The sequence below is a fragment of the Pteropus vampyrus genome, unplaced genomic scaffold (assembly GCF_000151845.1).
Source record: "Pteropus vampyrus isolate Shadow unplaced genomic scaffold, Pvam_2.0 Scaffold135, whole genome shotgun sequence".
NCBI lineage: Eukaryota > Metazoa > Chordata > Mammalia > Chiroptera > Pteropodidae > Pteropus > Pteropus vampyrus.
This window is the reverse complement of record NW_011888916.1, coordinates 1896900-1909908: the sequence shown is the minus strand read 5'-3', so window position 1 is coordinate 1909908 and position 13009 is coordinate 1896900. Positions and strand designations below refer to the sequence as shown.

Genomic DNA, 13009 nt, shown 5'->3' with positions numbered 1-13009 from the left:
TTGATAGTTTTAATATAATATGTCTTAGAGAACGCCTTTTTGGGTTGAGATAATTAGACTTCTTGAATTCCAAGCTCCAGTTCATTCCTGTGGTAACTCTTACGTGCAGATCCCTTGCTCAGACATGCTTGTGTGCAGGTTGGGTGTTTTTTGTTGAGTTTTAGATGTTCAGCTTATTGTTTCAAGGGGAGAGATCTGGGGACATCTCTCACTCTGCCACGTTTCTGACATCATTCTCTCTTTGCCCATTTTTGAACTGAGTTGTTTGTTTTTGTTTAGCTGTAGTTCTTTTTATGTGTTCTTTGATGCACAAAAGTTCTTAATTTTGATGAAGTTCAATTAATCTCTTTTTTTGATGAAGTTCAATCTGTTTTTTCCTACTGTTGCTTGTGTTTTTAGTGTCATATCCATGAAATTGTTGCCAAATTCAGTGTCACAAAGATTTTCTCCAATATTTTCTTCTAAGAGTTCTGTAGTTTTAGCTCTTAAGTTTTTATGCTATTGTAAATGGAATTGTTTTCTTTTTTTTCTTTCTTTCTTTTTTAGGTCTTAAAAAGGGAAGTTTTTTATTAAAACAAAAGTGACTACAATGAAAGAGATTGTACAAAAAATTAAGAGAGTGATTTTTAATTTGGGAAGGATTCTTATACTCATGCAATGAGAGCTCTTCTTTTGTTTTCAGCAGTGTGACTGCTGGAAGGATGCAGTGGCTGAGATCAAGCTAGATAAAGAATGCCAGAGTTAGGCCAAGGCAAGTTGATGTCCTCCAAAGTGACAGCAGGGCATACTGCTTGGAAAAACACAGGCAAAGCTGAAACCTTTTTGCCTCAGAGGAGAACTTTACGTATTGCAAGGAGAATGCCCCACCTACCCTGGCATCTAGGAACAGGAATTTGTTTCTAGCAGTTTTGTTGTCAAAGGAATTGTTTTCTTAATTTCATTTTCAGATTGGTTATTGCTAATGTAGAAAAATACAATTGATTTTTATATATTTATCTTGTATCCTGTAACATTGCTGAACCATTATTAGTTTTAGAGTTAATAGTTTCTATTATGTGGGTTTTCGTATTTATTTTTTATTTTTATTTATTTTTTATTTTTTAGGCGAGGCATCCTTGGTTGACCTCACAGATTGCAAGGACCTTGTCATCTTACAATCCCTTATTGTTTTTTATTTTATTTTTTACGCCTGCAGCACCTGGTCTTCCTAGGCGGTCTCTCATCAAAGTACTAACCAGGCCCAACCCTACTTAGCTTCCAAGATCAGATGAGATCTGGCTTGTTCAGGGTAGCATGACCATAGACATGTGGATTTTTTAAAAAAGAACTTTCTATATACAAGATCATGTGATCTGATCAATGTAAATCTTGATTATATAGGTGATCCCTTGAGAATCAATTCCTAAACACTCCTTGAGAAGATTAATTGAATTTCTTTGGAATCACAGATTTTCTTGTTAACCAATATTGTACTTAATATCTGTCTTCTAGCATCTCAAGAAATATAGCTGCTTGTTTTTAAGCCCGCCACATCAAAATACTTTGTCACTTTGGAAGCAAATTGTATTCTAAAGGCATAATTGGTAATGAAGTCAATTGCTGCTCTTGGGGAGATTTTCTTTTCTTCTATACCTGGACCATTGCAGTCAGAATTAAATGCCCATATTCTGTGTCTTCGCAGAAATCTATGTTACCTTTATAATATTCTGTTGAAATTATCTTTTTAAAGTATCTGTCATTCACTCAGCATTAAGCTTCATTAGAACAGGGATCATGTTTTACTTACTTTTGTTTTTCTAGAATATAGCATTGTGCTTGGCATAGAGTAGGTATTCATCCAACCATTCATCCATCTATCCAGCCAACCATCCAATATATTTTGGTTCTTCTATATGCTAAGCACTGTGCTAAGTGCTCAGATGCAGTGGTGATTAATTAAGACTCGTTATTCCTGCCAAAACATACATTAAGTAATTACAAGGGAATGCAACACAAAGGGAAGCATAGTATATTAGTTACCTATTGATACGTAACAATATTACCACAATGTAGTGGTTTAAAAGAACACATATTTGTTATATCTGTTTCAGTCATTCAAGAGTCCAGATATTACTTACCTGGCTCCCCTGCTTCAGGGTTTCACAAAGCTGGAGCTGCCATCTTATCTGAGGCTTACCTGGGGAAGGGTCTGCTCCTAAGCAGCATTCAGTTCCCTGCAGACTGCTGAAGGGCTTCAGGTTCTTGCTGGAGGTTACCTTTAGTTCCTTGCCATGTGTCCCTTTCCATATGGCAGCTTGATTCTTCAAAGGCAGCAAGCAAGAGAGTCTCCTAGTAAGAAGGGTTACAATCTTGTATAACATCATTCCATTTAGGTTGAAGTTAATGCTTTTTAATGCTTTAAATTTAGATTAAGTTACCTTTGCCATAAGTCACAAGGTCTTCCCCAGGCTGTAAGGGAGAGGATCACATGATGGCATGAACACCAGGAGGCAGGAATCATGGTTGCCAACCAGGGTCTGTTGCCACATACAGATTGCAGTGGGATTACGAAGAAGCCATAATCTAATTTGGAGAGGGAAGATGTCTTCTTGGGAAAGTTGAACTTTAAGTTGAGATGTGAAGGATGAGGAAGAACTAGCTAAGTGAAGGAGTAGGTTGGAGATCAGCATTCTAAGGGGAGGGAACAGTTTATTCACAGGCCTTGATGAGTGAAGTCGAAGATGCAATTGAGGATCTGAAAGAAGTCTAGAATGGCTCGAGGATAGAGGGTCAAGGGGAGATTGGTAAGAGATGAAACAATGTTGCGGAGGTCAGCAGGGATTTATTGTTAAGGACCTCATCATCTTTAGGTCCTCAAGGATGAGGATTTTGAACTTTATCTTAAGAAACTTGCTTTTGAGCAAGGGCGTAAATATGTTCTGATATGCATTATAATAAAAAGATCACTCTGACTACAAATTATCAAATGAATTGAAGAGGGTAAGAATAGATTAAGTTTGGCAATGGTCCAGGTGAAAGATGTGATGTGTGACTTGTGGTGGAGGTGTGTGTGGTAGCAGTAGGGATAGAGAAGAGTGAAATGATTTGAAATACTAGACATGCTTTTTAATATAACAGCTTAAGTAAGTATGCTTGTAAGAAAAATTCATGTATTTAGAAGGTATTATCTGCAGCATTTGGTGAATGGTTGGATTGATAGACTAAGGAGAAATCAAAGATGATTTCAAATACTAGCAGCTGGATATTTGAACCCTGAAGGAGGAGCAGGTATGATGATTTCAGATTTGGATTAGAGTGTGAGGTGCTTATGAGACCTATATATGGAAATGATCAATAAACATTTGCTTATAAAGATATGGAGCTTAGAAGACAGATCTGGCTTGGAAATGTAGATTTAAGAGTCATTAACATAGAGTAATAGAAGCCATGGGTGTGAATGAGATTTATACAGGAGTTGAAAATAGACTAAAAGAAGGCGCGGAACCAAGCATTAAGGAACTCCATATTTAAGGGTTGAATAGAGGAATGAAGAGAAGACAAAAGAGCCTGAATAAGAGTAGCAGGAAAGGTAAGAGAACCAATGTGTGTATATGTTTCTGTGTTAGTGAGTGTAAGAGAGACTTTTGAAGAAATTTTAACCTAAGATGAGCACAAAGTTTGTGTTCTTTTTACTGTACCCTGTATAACAATGTCTACCTTGTAGTGTTGGAAGGATCAAATGAAATATATAGAGCACCTTGTAAAATGCCTAGTTTATCAAGTGAATAGTAGCTTTTGTTATTTTTAAGTTTTATTTTATTATTAGTTTCAAGTATACAGTACATTGGTTAAACTTTTGTTATTTTTTGATGTTATTATTTTCTTTTTTCAGTTTTACACAACTGTTCAACTTTGATCTTATGTCAGCCCACTATTTTTTTGATGTGATTTCATTTTTGATGATTATGTGAAAGCAAATGTCTTCTTTCTTACTGTTATCATATTTTTCATATCATGATTGACCATGCCTCTTGTATACCACATACAGACTTTTATCAGAACAATGATACATTTTATAGCACTTGTTTATATGTTTGTCTTTTTTCTGTTAGATCTAAATTCCCTATGTTTTTCATCTCTGTGTATTTAGTACCTAACATAGACTCTGACACAGAGAGGGCACTCACCAAATATTTGTCACGTGAGAAAAAAAACTCCATATATATAATAAGAGTACATTGAGAGGCAACGGAGTGAGACTCTGGAGCTAGCTAGCCTCACTTTGAATCTTGGCTCTCCCACTTAATAAACTTTCTGACCGTGAGCAAGTTACATGAATTCTGTGCCTTGGTTACTTCATCTGCAAATGAGTATAATAATAGTATTATCAACCATAAAACAAAAGTTGACTAGATATTCTGTCACCAAAAAGGATTTATTTGGGAAAAAGAAAGAATTGCAATCTGGTACATGTAGACATGGTAAGCCATGTGCATGAACTGAACCAGGCAAAGATGGCGAATGTACTTTATAGAGGGTATGAGGAAGTTAAGGGGGAGGAGCTGTTACAATCTTAAAGCTATGTTGTAAACATAGAGTTCTTCCTGTAGGGTTGTTGCAATGGCATAGAGTGTGGTAGCTTCTCTCATAGGCCCTACCTCTTCCAACAGGCCCTCCTGATTTCTGTCCAGTTTAATTAAGGTCTCTGTCATAAATTTTAACTGTAACTACCATATGGTGTTGTTGAGAAGATTTAATGAGCTAGTATATATAGAGTACTTAGAATAATGTCTAGTATATTACCTATATGAGGTCTAGTTATTGTTCGTTATGTATGTAGTTATCTGAGTTCTTTGTGCTAAGTACTGTATTAAGAACTTGTGTACATTATCTTTTTATATTATCACAACAATCTTACAAGTAGTTACACTTGTGTTATATAAATGAGGAAACTGAGGTTCAAAAATGTTTAGTATCTTGCCAGATATAACAAGTAAATGGTACAGCTAGGATTTGAATTCCTATCTACCTAATTGATAAATGGAGTATTACATGTAATTTTGATCCAATATACAAGAAATTATTTTATTAATTTTTATATATTTATGCTGTATTTTTTGAATATTATATATTCCACTTTCTGCCTGGTATATTTTCTTTTTTTTTTTCCACCTCTTTATTCTCCCTTCCTCGCACTTCTACCCGACCCATGGATCTTGCCGTTTCCCCTTAAGAACTGGATCTCTGAAGGCAAGGTGTCCCCTCCCACATGTTCGTGGTGTGCACCTGGGGCCTGGTGGGCCTAGCACACCCAGAGTATGGTCCATGGCTCCATCTGGGGCCCGAACCCAGGACCTTCCGTGTGCAAAGCAGACATGCTAACCACTACACTATGGAGTCTCCCCACTGGTATATTTTTGTAAATTAACAGCACTATGTTTGGAAATGCCAGCTATAAGAAATAGTAAACTTTAAAAGAGCCAGATATCTGCCGTCTGCTTGGTACTGAAAAATTGGTTTATTCATATTTATGATTATACATTTATTATTTAGTACACATGGAGTTTGTCATGCAAACTCTAAATCTATAGCAGTATTAACAGTTGTAGTATAAGAAAAGCAAGGGGGAACATTTCAGCATATGAATGTTATTTTATTCTGGGAGGATGTTTTATTTTTATGCTTGGGAAGGTAAAGGTTTTGTGTTCTCTGGTAGCCGTGTCTGCTTTGAGAGTATCATACGGAGTCTCAAAATGTTGTAAAATGGTCTCAGTACTCCAAGTGACTAATTTTTTTTAGCCTCTCAAAGTATAACTTGTGAAATTTTTCAAGAGAATGAATCTTTTCTCTTTTAAATATGATCATGGTTGCAGCCTGAATCTACAAACACTCAAGGATTTTTCTCAAGAGGTCTATATTTGACTTCATGATTGTGTTTGTCCTTCTCTATGTGCTTCTCTGAGTCCTTACTGTAAAAAGTGTTTTCATCAACACCATGTGGTCTTGGTCTAACAAGATGTAATGTCTGCATGTTTTAATAACCACTATGTTAGGAAAGAGTTAAGCTGTGTGTCTTGGAGGTGGGTAAGGCAGCTTTAATAAGATGGCTAAGAACTGGACATTGATGATGATGTGAGGTAGTACATGTTTTATTTGAGAGTGAAGGTTAAGAAAAAGCCTATTAGGCATTTCCGACATATCAGTTTTTTGTTTTTGTTGAATGAGATGTCAGTTTATACCAAGGCCATTTGAGGAATGAAATAGTGAATTCTGGGAGTGCTCTGAACCACCCCCAACTACAAAACATCCATGAGCAAGATGTGTGGTATGTGGTGTGAGTGTGTGTGTGTGTGCGTGTGTGTGTGTGTGTGTGTGTGTGTCTGTCTGTCTGTCTGTCTGTCTGTGTCTGTCTGTGTCTGTCTGCCTGCTTGTCTGTCGTCTCCTTATATCAAGTCAGCCATTTCAGAATTAAACTGCCCCAGGTAGCGAGAGAATTAAGGTAACCCTCAATATTAAGAATGGCACTAAGGAAGAATGAAAATAGAGAAAACCCTTAATTGTACAATATCACTCTGGCATGAAACGTGTTATGTAGGGATTGAGCATATCTTTAATCAGAAAAATGTTTTCAATGTCAAAAATAGGAAAAAGAGTATGGACAGAGACGACTAGAACAGCAAAGATAGAACCTTGAGAGGTACATTTATTTGGGGAGAGTGTGGAGAAGAAGAAAAAGAGAGATAAGCAGCAGTCAGAAATAGGTTCTAAAAGATCAGGGAAGCTCCCAATCTACCAAACACAAATTCCAAGGGGCCGGCACCATATTACAGAGGTTTACAAAAGAAAGAATAGGGAGGAAAAAGAACTTCCTTCCCCACTTCTCACCTCTCTTTTTAAAGGAGTTTAGCATTGAAAAGCCTGGCAGAAAAGATAATAGCAGTCTGCTGCTTAGAGCTCTCACCTTGGAAATGGTCTTTGTTGCATATCCTTATTGTCTGTCAAAATTGCTTCCTGCTGAATTTCCTATTGTTTTTCTTGTTGCATTTATCTGGTTTTGCAACCTCTTTGAGGTGGGGGTGGGTGGGTTCAGTGTTTTGGGGGGTGTGAAATGATGTGTTTTAAAGGAGACTGTATTTATATCACATGTATACTTAAGTTTCACACACAACAGTGTATGATTGTAGCTATTGGCCATATTCAATACATTTAATATTAACTCCAGAGCTGATGTGGAAAGTTGGGCTGCTAACTAGTAAAGAATTTTGTAGATATCTCTGTGGGCTGAGCTAAGCACTAGGTGACATCAAGGGTAGCAAATTTTACTGTGTGCATATTGCTATGCAGAAATATCTCCCAGGATCTTTCACCTTAATTATTAATTCAGCTGGAAAAACAAAAACTGGAAGCACACAAGTTGTATGTACAACTTGGATTCGCTTCGTACATAGAAGTATTTCTGTAAATGATATGACATAGACATATGTGAAGGCATATGAAAGATATTACAAAAAGCCAATTCTAGAATGTATTATTTTGCAGTGAGGAGAGTGAGAGGCTTGATTACTTCCCCCTTGTGATCTCATAGCACTCAGCTAATATTCTATTTCAGCATGTTATAAACATTGGAATTATTTGGTATCTTAATCACTTATTTATTTACTTACTCAGCATGTATTTAGTTAATGCTTACTAGATGTACAACATTGAGCTAGATATTAGGGATAGAGAAATAAATAAAATCCTGCCCTAAAAGAGCACTTTGCTTAGGGTGGAAGACAGGAAATGTATTTAAAACACAATATTTGCCAAGATAGAGCCTTTGGCAAGAGCCTAAAATTGCTCAATACAGAGTTGCTAAGTGTGTGAAAGTATGCATGAAGTGCTAAGGAATATATAATACTGGGCACCAGTACAAACCTTATTTGAAGGGGTCAGAGAAGGCTTCCCAGAGGAGGTCACCCTTGAGTTTTCTTGAAGAAGAGAGATTGTCTGGTAGACAAGTAGGAAAAGGGCATTTCAGGCAGGAGGAAAAGCATGTGTGGAGGCACAGAGTAATGTGAGCGTGGAATATTTTGAAAATGGTGAGAGATTGATTTTGTTTCAAATCTGGAGGGTACATGTAAAGAACTGGCAAACCTGTGATGAGTCTAGAAGGATAGGCAGGGACTAGAAAATTAAAGATCTTTTTTTTCTTGATCCAGACTTGCTTTTTTTATTTTATTAGTTTTTTTTCTCCCCCAAATCAATTTTTGGTTTATCGAAACTCTATTGTTTGTTTATTTCATTAAATTTTGCTTTTATCTTTATTATTTTACATTCTTGTTTTCTAACATCTTTAGTTGAACTTTGATTTACTTTTAATCTTTTGCAAATCAGTTAGGATTATCTTTGGCTGTATGTTGCAGAAACCTGAACACTGGCTTGTTCAAATAAGAGATTAATTTTTCTCAAAAAATCTTGAGAAATTCTTGTGCTGTGCAACTGCTTGAATAAGTCACCAACAATCCAGTTTTCTAGCTTCCTTTGTCTGTAGTGTGTTGCTTTTGTCCTTTTGGTTACAAGATAGCTGCTTTTGATGCAAGCACCACATCTTTGTTTTCGTCTATAAAAGGGAAAGGATAAAGGATAATTTCACTAGAAAAACAGTACATTCCCAGAATTCCCACCTAGTAATTCCCACTTAATCTCTTTACTAGGACTGTTACCACCCTAGCAGCAAGGAAGATTGCCAAATTGAATGCTTTTAACTGCACACATTGCCATCTAATTGGGGTTCCCTTAGTCAAGAAAAGGGGGGAAACAATTAGTATTATCTACTATACTTGTTTTTAATGATTTTTTTTATTGTTAATTTGTTTTTAATGATTTTTTTTATTGTTAATTTCTAATTTTATTTCATAGTGGTGTAGGATTTTTTAATGATTTTTTTATTGTTAATTTCTAATTTTATTTCATAGTGGTGTAGGAATGTGGTTTTTGAACCACACTGATTCTTTGAAATTTTTTGAGAATTCCTTTGTTTTGTAGTACCTGTGCATTCTGAAAAATTTTTTATGAATACTTGAAAAAAATAAACAAAACCTATCTTTGTTGGGACAGGTTAGATCAGACATGTTTTTATTAAAATGTACTATATCTATACTCATTTCTTGTCTGCTTGAGATTTTACTCCCTGAGAGGTAGGTTTTATCAAATTTGCCTTGTCAGGCTATATTGTTATATACATATAAATGGTTATTATATCTTGACAGAATAATTATTATGTAATGTGCACATAGTACTTTTTTCTTTTGATCAGTTGTTCTCAGCCCTATCAGGCCTAATGTTCTTTGCATTACTCGGGTTCAAATTCTGGCTCTGTCTTTTACTAGTTGTATGATCTTAAGCAAGTCATTTAATCTCTTTGTGCCTCAGTTTCCATAGCTATAAAATGGGAGATATTAATACCTACCTCACAGAATCATTTTGAGGATTAAACGAGTTAATATATATAAAGTAGTTACCCAGGAGAATGTATTATGTAGCAAGTGCTATCAATGTTATGTATATTATTGCTGTTATAACAATTTTTATGTTGAAGAAATTTTTATATTTAAAATTAACCAGCTAGACTCAGTTTAAATGATCCTACTTTTGTTGGCAGCATCCAAAGCATCATACTCAGCAGCCAGTTGAACATACGCCTCCTTCTCTCCATCAGGCCTGATCAGATTTTGACCTTGGCTACGTCAGTTTCGTAGAGCTTCTTCACAGCCTGTTTGATCTGGTGCTTGTTAACAGTCCTTGACTTCCACAATGAACACAAATGTGTTGTTGTCGTCTATCTTCATCATGGCTGACTCAATAGTCAGAAGGAACTTGGTGATGGCATAGTGGTAAAGCTTGTTTCTGCTGGGGGCGCTCTTCTGAGGATATTTGGGCTACCTTCAGAGCTGCAGTCCCTTGGGCTGTCAGAAGGTGGGTAATGTGTAGATCTATTTTTGCTGTGGCTGTGTAAGCTTTTCAGCACTGCTTTCTTGGTCTCGAAAGCTTTTGCTTTGGCTTCAGCTTTGGGAGAGACTGGGGCTTCCTTTGCTTTTGGCACTATCAAAGCTATAACAGTTTTTTTTAAAACATAACAACTACACTGGAATGAAATTGATAGGTAACTTAAGTTACTATTGCTCATAATTATAAAACATCACCATGATATTCTAACTCTATGATAAATGTAAAGTAAAAGAAAATTAAATTAGTAAAAATAAAGATTTTAGTATGCAGATTTTTGGGCCTGATTCTTCTAGAAGATGTAATGAAGTGAGTAGTCAGATGCTTTGATCCTCTTATAAATAACTAGTTTTAGATTTTAGAGAAGACAATTAGAAGCCACTCCATGCAAGAAGAAAAAGAGAAGCGATACCAATGGATTTTATAATAAAAATGTAATAACATACCAGATTTTTTTGTATGTGATAAGGGAAAGAGAGAAGTAACTTCAATTGAAACAGATATAGCATTCCAAGACAAATTACAGATTGATGCAGAGAAAACAAGGAGGTTATGATATATCTTTGCCAATTTTGTCAGAGTGTTTCTTTGTAAAATATTCATTTAATCTTGAATAATTCATTGTTTCATTAGGGAAAAAAATTGGGAGAGTAGGCACATTGAATATTTGTGAGCAGAGCAAAAATATATTTATATTTGATATTTTGAAACAACTATGAAATAACTCACTATAAAAACTATAAATAGATTCTGATATATACGTAGGTGTTGAATTGATATTCAGATACCAGAAGCAGTGTTGCCATTGGTTGTCTGATTTTTTGAAATGCTGACCAATTTTCCTAGAAAATTTAGTATATATTAAATTCATGCAAGATTACTTTGTTTTTATGTAAAATGGAGTTAGAATCCAAGCTCAGGTGATGATAAATATGTTCTTCATTTACCTGAATGTCTGGCAAGACTTAAGAATTTCGTATAGCACATGGAACCAGGTTTCCTTGTGCAGTACTACACTGTACCTTGCAGGATGTCTAACATGTGTGACTGGCAACACTCCTGCCTCCAATCACTGTTATTCCTAAAATATTTCACCTGAAAACCTTAAAAACACCTCCAAAGGGAGGTGGTATAGCTTCTGTTGAAGACTACTGTTTTAAACTCTATTTGCCTAATTTAATATTGCTATCCCAGCTTACTGTATAGTTATTGTACACTCACCATGATTCCTTGACTGGAAGTCCTAAGTCACTCTTTTAATAGTTAACTTTATGATTAATTGCTTTGTGACAGTTCTTATGTTGTTGTCCTTATGTTATTTCTCTCCTTACTATTTCTCAGAACTGGTCAGAGGTTTATGTATTTCTTCCTCTCTAGAAATAAGCTTTCTAAATCAAGTTAACCATATAAATTCAGCAACCATTTTTTGAGCAGTCAGCTACTAAATGCTAGGCACTGTGCTAGAGAAGAGATTCTCAACTTATATGTATCTTCCAAGACTACATTCTCCTACAGGGCCATAGTATCATTATTTATACCTTAGACAATTAACCTTAATTCAGTAAGATCACATATAGTCTCTATTAAGATTTCCTTATTTGTTTCCAAAATGTCTTTTATAGCTTTTTTGACCCAGAATCCAATCATGGTCTTATACCTTGATTTCATTTCAGTGATTATATCTGTTAATCTTCTTTAATCTAGAATATTATCACATATTTTGTTTATTTGAAGAGTAGTGTACAGTTGTCTTTTAGACATTCTGGATTGGTCTAGTTGTTTTCTTATAATTAGACTCGAGTTAAACATTTCAGCAAGTTATCAGAAGGTTGATAATGTCAGATGTTTCACTTTTGGTAATGCTAAATACAACCCCTTGGTTAAGGTGCTAGCCACCAGATCTCTCCATTGTAAAGGTACGTTTTTCCCTTTGTAATAAGTAATCTTGGGGGCATATACAAATTGAATATTGTTGTTTTTACTTAAAATTACTATATGTATTTTCTATGTCATTTCAAACTCACCTGCTATGCTAAATTCTTATGAGCATATAGTTTCTTGATTTTATTAAAAACAATCTATTGAATGCTTACTATGTGTCAACCACTATGTTAAGTAATTTATATATATTATCTTGTTTATTATAGCATTATTTTATCTTCCATAACAATTCTCTGAGATAGAGACTATTATTCTCATTTTGCAACAGAAGATTTCAAAGAGTAGTCATACTAATAATTTAAGTTAAAACTTTGATTCAGTTTGCTTGTCTCCAGAGCTCCAGCACTGTACCACTCTGCTATGCTCTTCTTTGGAAAGCAGATTTAGAGATCCTGTGGTAGCATCAGATGAGTTTAAAAGTCAAGGAGAGGTAGAAATTTTCTTACCTTGGTAATTTTCTTTTCTTTGGTTTTTTTTTCTCTTCTCTTTTTCCTACCTTCCTTCTAATTGTGGTAAAATATACATAACATAAATTTTACTATCTTAACCATTTTTAAATGTACAATTCAGTTCATATTATTGTGCTACCAATCTCCAGAGCTCTTTCATTGTGCAGAGCTGAAACTCTGTACCCATTAACTCCAAATTCCTCCCCTTTCCCACAAACCCTGTCAATAACCATTCTGCATTCTGGCTGTGTGAATTTGACTATCCTAGGTACCTCATATAAATGGAATCATATAGTATTTGTATTTTGTGAGTGGCTTATTTTACTTAGCATATTCAAGTTTCATCCATATTGTGTCAGAATTTCCTTCCTTTTTAAGGCTGAATAGACTTCCATTGTAGGCATATGCTACATTTTGTTTATCCATCCATCTGTGGTTGGACACTTAGGTTGCTCCTACCTTTTGGCTGTTGTGAATAATGCTGCTATGACCATGGATGTACAAATATTTTTTTGACACCCTGCTTTGAATTCTTTTGTGTATATACCCAGAAGTAGAATTGCTAAGTCAGATGGCAATTTTATTTTTAATTTTTTGAGGTCTTACCTTTAAACATATTTAAAAATATCAGTTTCTTAAGAATTCTTTTATTA

At 35.1% G+C, this 13009-nt stretch overlaps 1 protein-coding gene and 1 pseudogene across 1 annotated transcript in view; one reads left to right on the top strand and one right to left on the bottom strand.

Annotated features, from left to right (window-relative positions):
- Positions 1-13009, top strand: part of TESK2 (testis-specific kinase 2) — a 107357-nt gene that overhangs the window by 39651 nt on the left and 54697 nt on the right. The gene's annotated exons all lie outside the window — the stretch shown is intronic.
- On the bottom strand, positions 1187-1305 carry LOC111744480 (annotated as a pseudogene).